The sequence below is a fragment of the Misgurnus anguillicaudatus genome, chromosome 9 (genome assembly GCF_027580225.2).
Source record: "Misgurnus anguillicaudatus chromosome 9, ASM2758022v2, whole genome shotgun sequence".
Lineage (NCBI taxonomy): Eukaryota > Metazoa > Chordata > Actinopteri > Cypriniformes > Cobitidae > Misgurnus > Misgurnus anguillicaudatus.
Window position 1 is genome coordinate 30,513,314 of NC_073345.2, and position 13,482 is coordinate 30,526,795.

Sequence of the window (13,482 nt, forward strand, 5' to 3'; positions counted from 1 at the left end):
ATTTCCATGGGACTTTCCACAGATAAATAATGATCTTGGTATAATCAGCCCGGCCTCTGTTCCTGCCAAATCCTTACTTTTCCTTGCCCAGCCAACAATATCCTCTGTACTTCTGTCCGTTGCACTCGCCCAAACAATCCGTCTCACCCGCCGTATCAGCTAGAATAAACTGCCCTTCCTGAGGTTTTTGAGGCTCTCTTTATACTCCTCCTCTTCCTCTCATTGCCCAATCTGCAATCGCCACGCTCATCTGCACACCTGCACTCGATAAAGCCCTGATTTCGTTTTGCCCGGAGTTCCCGGAAGTGGCTGGTGTTTGGGGATTACGGTCCAGGCGGAACTAATTTCCGTCACTTTTAGTTCCGCTCTTAAAAAGTCACTCCGTGACACATGCCCAGTTACGTGATTGGTCATGTTTCATGCGTTTATGGTCGCGTATAGTGTGGATAAAAATTATTTTTAAAATGCCAGTATAAACAAGAATTGTTTTCATTTTAAAATGCCGTTTTAAAACGCAAATGCTCTAATGTAAACAGGGCCTAAGACTCCTTCCATGCCCAGTCCCACCCTGTATGGACCTATGGGTATTAAAGATTATATTCCATAAAGATATTTTGTAAAAATTATTTTTGTAAATATATCAAAAATGTATTCATCATTAGTAATGTGGTGTTAAAGGCGGAGTCTGTTTGAAAGCCAATGTTGATATTTGAAATCACCTAAACAACCGCAATAGAATCTGGACCTTCTGTTGATAGACCCGCCCCACACATACGCAACCCGGCATTTGATTTGATTTATTTGGCTATAAGTGTGTTTTGGTAATCGGCCCGTCTCCTTTTCCAAAGCGTTTTTCAAACATCGTGGACTCCGCCTTTAAGGATTTCATTTGGACAACTTTAAAGGCGATTTTCTCACTATTTTGATTTTTGCACCCTCAGATTCCAGATTTTCAAATCATTTCAAATATTGTTCTATCCTAACAAACCATACATCAATGGGAGTTTATTTATTCAGCTCAATTCCAAATTGACGCTTATGGATGGTTTTGTGGTCCAGGGTCACATATTTCATGTCTATTTCTCTGTATTTATTTGTTTGCTCCAGATGCTGTTTTTGCAGATAACCAATGTATGTGTTAGTGTTTTGTATGAGTTTAAAAGGTGATTTTTGAAAGCAACTTGTCATTCTTTTGTAAGAGTGCAGCTTATTGCAAGTCATGACGTTGATATATTTTGTAGATATTATTGATGTTTTTTGTACAGATCTAGTTTTAGACAGTATAATCAATTTTTTATACAAATATGGAGTCACTTGGTTAATTTGTATATAAGTACTATGAAAGCATACACTAGTATCCCTCAACACATCAGTTTGGAAGGCAAACAATCCAGCTGTAAGTGACTGTAAGTGTTTGCAGTTTGTATTCATTATGTTTTTCAAATTTTTGTCTTGGGTGAAGAATTTTGTTATTGCTTTTGCATGTGTGTTTTGACATGATAAATACTGAAAACTGTTCTGTTGGCTTTTGATTTTAAGTTTAGTTTTTACAGTCCACAAATGTTGTGGTGGACTAACAATTTCTTCTTCACACAGATGAACATCTCCAGTCAGATCTTCTACATTAATACATCAAAATCCTCTTATATCTTTCCCAATGGCACATATGTAGAAACTGAATTTCATATGTTATCAGTTGTGTATATCATCTGCATTTTGTTTAGTTTTCCTATCAACTCCTATGTGATTTGGCTTATTGTAAGAGGAACTGGGAATGGACTTGCGGCAGAATTCTTCATTCTTAATCTCTCTGTCAATGAGATGATCTTGTCCGTGCAGTCTCTCTGGATTTTCCTTGCAATTAATTTTCAAGCTTCATGGACACTTGTAGCATTTTTTGGTGGATTTGCAGTCACCGGTCATGCTCTGTTTCAGTGTCTGATTTGTGTTGAGCGTTATCTGGCTGTGATTCATCCTGTAACCTTTCTGAAGTTCAAACCTCTCAGATACAAACTGATCTGTTCTGCTGTTGCCTGGGTGGCAACATTTGCTTCCGCTGGATTTATTACTGTGATTTGGTTATTTTCATCTAAACTGTACTTGCCTTATGTGATTACAACTTTACTGGTCTTTCTCCCTATCCAGTTGTTTTGTTGTTTGGCTGTTCTCAGAGCTCTGAAGCAGTCAGGACCAGGAGAGAGAGGAAGAGAGAGAGAGGAGGAAAACCACATGAAGAGAAGAGCGTTTAATATAATTTTAATCAATGCTGTGACCACAGTTATAATATATACGCCCTATATTATCTTAGCATTGCTTTCTACGGCAGAAAATTTTGAAATATATATGTCTATAGGTCAGTTTTGTTTTATTTCGGCTTGTTTGGTGCAGCCTGTTCTCTTTCTCTGTCGGGCGAGGAAACTGAATTTCATCAAATGTCAGTAATTTTGCTTGCTACCATCTCCCATCCAGCTGAAATGAAATAGTGAGTTATACACTCTAAAAAATTTGCTGTAATTTTGCAGCTGGTTGCCAGTAACTTACTGTAGAAGATAAAGTCAAAAAATGTTTCATGTTCATTTAACTTTGAACAAAATGTTGCCAGTAAATAACATAAATGTAAAATCTACAGTAAGTTACTGGCAGCTAGTTGCCAGTAATACCCATTAATACTGTAATTTCTACAGACATTTTTTACAGTGTAGAAATTGTTTTTATTTCATACTGTAGGCTTACATGTAATACACAAACAATCCTTATTTTAAAATAATAAAGCACATAGAAGGGTTACATATATGATTATGTTTATTGCAATTTACAGTAATAATAAAAAATGCTATGAATTTGAGAAAAGTATAAGCCGTATTTGATTTTTATTAGGGCTGTCAAAATAAACGCGTTAATAACGCGTTAACGCAAATTCATTTTAACGGCAGTAATTTTATTAACGCGCGATTAACGCAACACGTAATTTCTGTTTGACCCACAGCTGGATGAATTGAGACACAGCAAGTGACCGGCGCTGTCTAGATGAGTCGGAGCTTTTCATAAAAATAATAACATTAAGCTCTCGTCTAGCGAATCCAATGCTCTAAATGGTATTTAAACATCTAAAATGATCTTTATCTGCACGTTTTCTGTGAGGTGTACTGTCCCAAATCCATATAAAGCGAAGATGCGTCTTCTTTTACTTTTTAGTTTTGTTTTAAAAAGCATTCAGAAATGATAGAAAATAGACCGCAGGACTTTCTTGATGTTAAAATAATTATGAAGAGCGATAAAGTTCGGGATCTGATTGATGTTAAAAGAGTTATTAAGAGTGACAAGGCTCAAAAGCGATGTCTGACGCAGACGTCTGAAGCACATGCACACAAACGCGCGAGTGCGTGACACTTCGTGCTATTTATACGCATCTTCAGGAGACTGGGCTCGATATATATAGACATCTAACACAAAATTACAGGTTTAAAAATATCTGTTTTGAGAAGAATTCACGCAGGTATGACTTATAATCTGTTATATCTGAAGTGAATGTTTGGTTAACTGTTAAGGAAAAAGTATCTGTTGTGTCATTTTATTAAACCCTTGCATTATCCTACAGTCTTAAAGTGGTCTGTCTCAATGTCAAAATTAAACAATAAAAGAAAAACATATATGTATTGATATTGTTTTTGCTCTGTATTAACAGGTATTTCTGTCATGCTTTGTCAGATTCCAACAATTGTTCCAATTGTTTTGAAGTTTTTTAATAGAGAATGTTAAAATATAAATGACACATTTTTGAACATTTGTTCATCCCAACTTAATTTGCAAGCACAGGTCACAAATGATGCAGCAGCAAACAGAAATGGAGAAAGAACAAGGTCTTCTAAAGGCAAAAACATCTATAAAACTATGGCTGATGGTTCTGTTGAAAATGTAAACAGGCTGTTGTAGACATACATTTGCATATAGCATATATATTATCCAAATCCATGCTGATTAGAGCATTAAAAACTTAAAAAGTGTTACATTTAGGTAAATTTAGAACAGATAAAAATGTGTGATTAATTTGCGATTAATCGCGAGTTAACTCATGAAATCATGCGATTAATTGCGATTAAATATTTTAATCTATTGACAGCCCTAATTTTTATACATAATAAATAATTTATACATAATAATTTATACAGCCCTTGCATTACTGTACATACATACATTGCATGCACAGTTTGCACAGTGTAATAATCTGAAAAAATTCTTTTAAAATTTCTTCAATTCTTACACAAACAATTAAATAAAATAAACAGTATGTTCTTGAGTGGTTGGGAATTATACATTTTATTTTTAGTTTAAAGTAGTTTACAAACTACAAATCTCCCTGTGATGTAAGTCAAGTTTTACAAATAGATCAGTAGTCCGAGTCATAGATATGTACAATATGTATGTCGCATAGACTTAGTGCTGAAACGATAGACCCTTTTACTGTTTGTACACAATGATGACGTGGCAGCGTATGCGTGCATATTTTGGCAACGAAAGTATGGCAAGAATCAGCAGTGAAGCAACACAGACAGAAAAAAGTTATTTTAGAAAGTTGACTTTATCAAATTTTTCAACACAGCTACCAGATTTGAGTACTATGGAGTGGATGGAAGACGTTAGCAGATGCCCAAATATAAATTTGCCAGATACATATATCTATATTAGTATATTATATTAGTGCAACCAAACGCAACAACCAGAAATTTTGATGCTTAATAAACTTTTTGAGTTGCTAACACGTTAAAACCCACTGAGGAATAACACCACTTCTGTTGCCAAAATGCGCACGCAGGCTATTCGATCATGTGTGCTAAGGGTCTAAAGCAACACTGCTGCTTTAACCTTACATCGGTGAATGCTTTAACCTGTTAACATCAGCGCTAATAAAAATTGTAGCACAAACACGCAACTTACATGTATTGTCAAACCATCAGCTACATGTTTGGAACGGCCAAATGCGGCATCTATAAATATTCATATCTACATTTTATCTGAGCTGGTGTGATTGAGTAGAGGCGGGACTAATTTGCATATTCATAGATCCACGTATACCCAATGAGGCAAGTGTGTAGCGTAATAATCAAGCTACTTTAATGCATGAACAAAATTATCATCACAGAAAAACTTTTACATGTGATATTATGATGCTCAAAGCTGAGTTTTAAGGGATAAAATTATTGACTATTGAGCTTTAACTACTGGTTACCACAATTAAGCGCTTAAAAATGGCAAAATATTATTAGTTTAATTTAATTATTCTTCAAAAGACTAACATATAGTGAGCAATAAAGTATGTTAGGGTAACAGCATTGCACTGATGTGCAAAGCATTATGTGTAGAAAACAAAAAAAAGACCAATAACTATCAGTATATGTGAATAAATTAAATATATTTATATTCATTGAATGTTGTAAAAACCAAGCTAAATTCATTGTTTGTGATATATTATTTTCTACATAAAACCTCCAACATAATGTACACAACACTGTGTGAAAATATAATCTTGATATCTTTAATATTGACTAGTAAAGTCATGTCAAAGTTTAATCCTAATAAGACCCTTTGGAGTCAATTCTACGCCCAAGCCATTTTTATTTAGTTTAAAACATGGTTCCCTTTATCTCAGTGGAATAAGATTTTGTAACTTTTGCAGATTGTCTGTCAAGATGCATATAAAAAAAAACTAAGCTTGATTTGGCCGTTCTAATGAGGCATAAAAGCCATATCACCCTGTAGCCCAAGACAGCTTGCCCACTGAAGCTAAGCAGGGCTGAGCCTGGTCAGTACTTGGATGGGAGACCACCCGGGAAAGGCTCATGACCCCTCCAAGTCCCTATCCTGGGTCCCGATCACCTTGGAAAAAGCCAAGTAAACAGATCAGTAGGACGGTGGAGGGAGGAAATGTGTTAGATATTGGTGGGGCCAAATAGAGGTCAATGTTTTCTCACTTCAGAACATCAATTCTAAATTTTCTGTTCTTTTTATGTTTTTGTGAGTAAGACCATGAAGACTAGAATCTTTGACTTCAATGTTTTATTAAGTATAATATGATGTCTGTCACTTAATGTAACATACATCATGCTTTAATGAAAACAATAAAAAAACAAGCAATGTAACAAATGTTTTTGCTCATATCTATTTGATGTATGAATGGATGCACTTTACAAATAAACTTGAGACTTTTAGTTACAATGTTTGCAAGATCACTGAAAAAATCTAAGAAGCTATATTAGGGCTACTTGAATAAAGTGTAATTTGCTTATATCTGAGATATTATTCACTCTATATGCCCTATTCGCCCTCTAGAAAGCATGAAAAATGTACACATAAAATGGCCTTAATGGAATTTTAGAAAAATACTTAATCTTTACCATACTGGTAAGTAATTCAGCCTCTGCTATACTCAATACAGTTTCATGTGACAGTCTTTACCTCTATTAAGTGGACAAATGGAGAACAAGAGAGAGGAATCATATATTCGGAAACATTCTTTTTTTATTTGTTCAACAATATATATCTATAGAAATACATAAACAACACAACAATAATAACAATAACACAGGTCACAAGGTAAACAGAATAGAATTTACATTAATTATTAAGTCATTTAGCAGAAAATAGCTAAATAGGTACTAATAAGTTATTATTTACAGGATTCTTTTTAAGATTTATACATGTACACATTGAACAATATACAATATAAGTACAATCAGTGTTGGGGAAAGTTACTTTCCCCAATACTGTGTACAATATATACAAGGGGATGAAGTAAACTAGGTCTGATCCAGGTCTGAACCAGGTACAAGCCATACCCCAGAAATCTGCTATTGTGATTTGGGGGATGTAGTTGGCCCTCTAATTGTTATTTGTCTTCATTTTTAGTTCTTCATCTACTACACTTTTGAAGTGTTCGAAACTGTTGAACACAACACCTTCAAAACCTGAAGTGGTGGACTTTCTAGTTGCTGGGCAATACGTAAATATTTTTCGGCTACTTTCAGCAGCCTTGTCTTTGGACGGCGTGTACCTGCCCACCACACTGGGGTACTTGGTAGGCCCCACAAGGCTTCGGGGATTTATGAGGCTTGATTGGTCTGGATGTCAGCGCAGGAGGCGGTGCGAAAGGTATGAACCCTTGACTGCTGGATGCCCCACAGAGCATCATGGATGGTCCCTGTGGCTATGCAGGAACCACTACAAGGACAGGTGCTTTTGACGCTCTGGATGGGATGTACGTGGCCACAGGGGGTTTAGGTTGAATGGGCCGGTTCACAAACTCTTCCACATCTATCCTGCAAAAATAAATCATACATGCGATGATGAGTTTAATTCATAAGAAATAATGGGTATGACTATCAATTTACATGGTTTGTTGTGTTTAAGTTTAAACCATTCAGCTGATGAATTCAGTTATGTTCACATGTAAGCAATAAGGTATGAGAGGCTGTGCTGTATCGTGAATAAGTAACGGCTGAAGGGGTTGCAGGCACTCCGCTTCGTGTCACTTATTCACGACACAGCACTTGCCTCAAGTACCTTATTGCTTTTATAAAAAAGTTACCACACAATATTAAAGTTAAAAAATGTATTAGTGCAACTTTAATGAAGTTATATCAGTAAAAGCATTTCTTCCGCTAGAAAAAAATAGTCCCTGACCGTGAACAAGAACATTCCAATGTGTAATATGCATGAAAGCTCACATAAAAACAACAAACTGTTCTCAAACTTTGTCTCATTCTATGTTTATGTTTATACGTGTGGTTGCTAAGGGTTTTACAGCTTACCTCCGCTTCTGATCATGCCTTTTTCCAGCTGCATGACATAGGCTCTGGTACTGAGCCTGAGGTCGATCTGGAGCTGGAAGGGATTTTGACAGAGTAGGAGCTGCTGGCATTGGTTCTTCTGACAGCACTCGTTGGTGGGGTTTCACCTTTGGCATTACGGTTGCCCTGTAGTTAGCCTTGGCATTCAGATTGGGCAGTTGAGGAGCATCATATCATTCTTGTTGTAGGCCAGCACTGCACTTGCAAGGGCACTCATAAACACCCCATAGTTGGCATGGCTCTGTTTGATGACAACAGCATCCCAGCATGCAGCCAGTGTCGGATGTCCAGTCGGATCACAGTGCCCTTCTGTGCCCAGTCCCTGAACAGATTCTCCAGGAAGGACGAAGCACTGTCACAATAAAAATTTTCAGCATGTGTTCTTTTTTTTTTTTTTGACAAATATTATCAGGGTATATGTATGTGTTATTACCTACCGACAACAGTTGTTATCTGCATATATGACAGCTGGTGCAGGAGCCCTAGCTCATTCAAAGAGGGCCATCAGACCTTTGGCCATACGTCTGTAGCACCCCTCAGACTCAGCTGCCACCACCACTGTGGTCAAGAACTGGCCCCACTCGTTCAGCACACTGGTGATATACTGCATGGTGCCCTGGCCATCACCATATATCTTCTTAAGGACCTGGAAAACACAAAGCAGAACATTCATTTGATAGTTTCTATCAATAACCTGTCTGCCCAATATAATTGATATGAATTACAATGCATGTACATTTTGTATCCATCACATTTGAACGCTGAACAGTGAGGCCAAAGTCCCTTATTCAAAACAATAGGTTTGCTCAAGTCATTTTAAAGTGACTAAACAAATATTAAGTCTGCTGAACTTCATGAATTTATACAATACACATACCTTTTTTGTGCCATCAATGCAGAGGATTTCTCCAGACATCTTCTCCATCTCCATGATCATGTGCGCACGCCTCAGCACACGGGCACAAGGAAGGGGAGACCGGGGCAGAGGAGGGGTGTAAGTACCAACAGCTTTGACAAAGGACAGGATGCTCTTCTGAGACGATGCAGATCCATCCGTACACTGCAGCTTGGCCTCTCCCTGCCTGTACAGACGGATGCATGGGTACAGGTGTTGTTTTTGGTGGCTGCTCAGATGCTTTTTCACTGAGAAGCTTTTCCCACACACTTCACACACATGTTCCTTTGGAAGATGAAGCTGCATGTGCCGAGTCAGGTTGGACTTCACAGAGAAACTCTTGTCACGCACTTGTGTCCCTCCACATCCATGATTTCTATTTGTTGTAATAAAACAGAAACATATTCAGATTGGTTTCTTCTTTTCAAACTGTACAGGGGACTAAACACTGGAAAACCAGGAGATGCAAAACATGTACACAAGTAACAGTACTGCTAATACTATTACTTAAAGTAGAAGTAAAAAGGTATTTTATTGATGTTATCAGATTTACTTTTTAATGTGATATTTCATATGATTAGCTGAAAGTACAAAAGGTAATGGTTTTATAATTGTAGACTTTATTTTTGCTTGCCTTGTGTTTTCAGTGTTTTAACATGTTATTGACTGTTAATGGATTATCATATTGTACAGTATGTAGTCAGTCAATTCCAACAGGAAAAACTGGCATTAGTATTACTAGCAATAAGTAAAATCTACCTGTATTTGGATAGTAGGTTAGTCTTAATGTCCAGCCCTGATTGTGTTTGGGTATTTCCAAAGTATTTAATTTGAGTAAAATATTACAAAGACTCGAATAACTGCAGTTTACGATACACGTTAGCAGTTAACTTAGATGGGCGATTATATTTTCCCTATTAAAGCTTTTAAAACTTTAATAACTTTGTAATTACTGCACGTAAATCCACGCGAATCCATACAAAAAACGGTTAGAAAGCATTTATATGAATATACTGGTAAATATACTCGACTTACCTCTTGTTTGCTGTAACCGATCTCAATCAAACGATGATAGTAGTGTTATTTACGTTTGTCACTCGCGTGATGCACTTAATATTCAAAGCAACGGCGCCATCTGATTGGTGGGTTGAGGAAGCGGCCTGCTCAACAGAGCTCAGTGATTGGTTGGTTGAGCAGCTCAACTTGCTCAACGGCGCTCAATGATTGGTCGGCATAGGGACTTGGAGGAGAGAACGCCTGGGAATGCCAGGTTGCTGCCTGTAGAGGTGTTAGTGAGACCAGCAGGGGGTGCTCACCCTGTGGTCTGTGTGGGTCCTAACACCCCAGTATAGTGATGGGGACACTATACTGTCAAAAAAGCACCGTCCTTCGGATGAGACGTTAAACCGAGGTCCTGACTCTCTGTGGTCATTAAAAATCTCAGGATGTTCTTTCTAAAAGAGTAGGGGTGTGCCCTGGCATCCTGGCCAAACTTGCCCATTGGCTTACTAATCATCCCTCATACTCATTGGCTATATCAGTCGATCTCCTCTCCACTAATAAGCTGGTGTGTGGTGGGTGTTCTGGTGCAATATGGCTGCCATTGCATCATCCAGGTGGATGCTGCATATTGGCGGTGGTTCAGGAGATTCCCCCGTTCATATGTAAAGCGCTTTGAGTACTGAGAAAAGTGCTATTTAAATGTAAGGAATTATATTTATTTATTACGGGTATAAAAGTACTACATATCTCCCAAACCACAGGAATAATGTATAGATGGGAAGTAAACAAAAAAATTATATATTATTTGTATCATTAAAAAATGTATATATTTTTGTAATCACTCTTTAAATCTCTGGGGTCATTTTGTATAATGTATACAGGAAAATAGGGTCTTATGAGGGTTAAAATCAATGTCAAACCAATCTTTGATGCTTCAAATCTCATAATTAGATTATGAGTATGTATTTTACAGATTTATTAAAGACAATAGTGTTGACTTTTTTTGAACTAGTTAATTTGAATAAACTTTATTGAATGTTTAGCACTTGGAACAGCTACTGTCATACTTGAGAAATAGAGACATATAAAACATGCAAACAAGTGCATTATTAATTTTTCACATCTGTTTTCATAGATAGCAATTGTTGTGTTTATTGTGAACCCATTTGTCAGATGACAATCAGTTTTCAGTATTTTGAATAAGTTTTCACAGTTTCTTTTCATCTCAGCTGACCCCGGATGATGAACTTTGCCCAACCCCTTTTGGTTCATTTCTCTGTTTTAAATGTAAAACTGACATCACAAAACTAAAAGTGCCAAACTTCCTGCTTCATTCTCTGTCTGCACACAGTGAAGAGATGAACGTCTCCAGTCCGATCTCCTGCATTAATGAATCAAATTCCTCCACTTACCTCTTTCACAATGGCTCTAAAGTGGAAACTGATTTTCAAATGTCCTTAGTCGTATATATTATCAGCATTCTTTTGAGTTTTCCTATCAACTCCTATGTGATCTGGCTTATCATAAGAGGAACTGGAAATGGACTTGCGGCAGAATTTTTCATTCTCAACACTTCGGCTTCTGACCTAATCATTTGTGTAGAAACACTCTTGATTCTCCTCAGCAACACATTTCAGAATTTGTGGATTGGTGTGTGCTTTTTGGATGGAATATTCAACACTGGTCATTCTTTGTTTAATTGTTTGATCTGTGTCGAGCGTTACCTGGCTGTGGTTCATCCTGTAACCTTTCTGAAGTACAAACCTCTCAGATACAAACTAATGTGCTCTTGTATTGCCTGGGTGGCAGCATTTGCCTCAGGAGGAATCACTGCTTTTATTTATTTGTTCTACAGTGACTTACTATTTATTGCATGGTTACCACAATCCGTCATCTTCCTGTCCATTCAGTTGTTTTGTTGTTTGGCTGTTCTCAGAGCTCTGAAGCAGTCAGGACCAGGAAAGAGAGGAAGAGAGAGAGAGGAGGAAAACCACATGAAGAGACGAGCGTTTCATCTCATTCTCGTAACTACTGTAGCCACTGTTATCATACATGCTACAATTTTTATTTTATATTTTCTTCCTGCATCAAAAAATGTGGATGAATCTAAAATGTGTGCAGGCCTGTTATGTTTTACTTTGGCTGGTTTGGTGCAGCCTGTTCTCTTTCTCTACCGGGTCAAATAAAGACTGTTTATGATTACACAAAATAATTATGGTCACTTTGAAGGAGTATGGAATGATGGGAGTTGTTGTCTTCCATTGTTTTCCAGGGACATTGGACAAATTATCTAAAATGTTTAATGTAAACAAAATATGTACCCGTGTTAGAGGTTTTTGGACATTTTTATACACAAAATCGTACATAATGTGTCTTTAAATTTACAATGCTGGATCAATTGATCTGTTGAGGTCTTTTTTCATAGTTAGTACATCTCACTATACTGTACTGTACATTGTAAAAAAACGATTGTTGCACTTTTTTTAGGTTTTAGGTTTAATTAACTTGAATTAAAAATTCATTTAACCCTCATAAGCCCCATATTTTCCTGTATACGTTAGAGTTCCTTGGGGGTAAAAATGACCCCAGAGTTTAAAGGAGTGATTACAAAAATATATACATTTTTTTAATGATACAAATAATATATCATTGTTTTGTTTACTTTCCATCTATACATTAATGCTGTGTTTTGGGAGATATGAAGTACTTTTGTACCTGTCTACCCAACCCAGTCTCACCCCATGGCGTCAATATTTGACGACACTTGACCATGCGTCAACAGTTGACGCGGAGGGTATACCTTTCGCGTAATTTTTTGACGAACTGGGGACTTCAATACTATTAAGTCCGTTGCATTCTCTTTCCTATTTTCTTACCATTTTCGCGTCGGTTTAGGGTTAGATTTACATAATGACATCCCTACCCAAACCTAACCCTAACCCCAACGCCAGGTGACAACTGTTTAATTTCGCGTACCTAATAGGTGACAACTGTTTAATTTCGCGTACCTAATAGTATTGAAGTCCCCAGTTCGTCAAAAAATTACGCGAAAGGTATACCCTCCGCGTCAACTGTTGACGCATGGTCAAGTGTCGTCAAATATTGACGCCATGGGATGAGGATGTGTTGGTCTACCACTTAATTCCTCAACTACACCATTAGCTTGTCTGTAAAATATCATTTTTTATGAAAAATTCTAAATCTAAATCTAAATTTGATTTAAATTGTTTGAAGATATTGATCTAGATGTTATGTGTTGAATTCGGCCATTTGGTGTTTATGAAAAAACATAAACGAATTACAGTTTAGGAAATAAATCATTTCGACCAGCAGAGGCCCATAGAGACCCATTCATTTTACTGGATGTGGCCGACTGCTGAACATAACTACTTTAGTGATACATTTTGTGAATTTATGTTTATATAAACACTAGAAAGGACATTAAGTCATTCACCGCCAGCCTTTTTGAGAAAAGTTGCCCACCGGCATTTTTGTGATTTTAACAAAAGTTTCACAAAATTCCTTGCAGGAAAAATTATCTTCTATAAATATATAAACATACAAATTATATCAAATTAAAGAACACACCCTCTGCTTTCAAACAAACAATAAACAAATAAACAAACAAACAAAATGGGGGAAAAACGTTTCATTACATATTTACTTTTTCCACTTAATTTAACCACTGAAATATGGATATTTCTCTTAAAAAATACAACATTTTGAGCAAAAAGCTTAAAA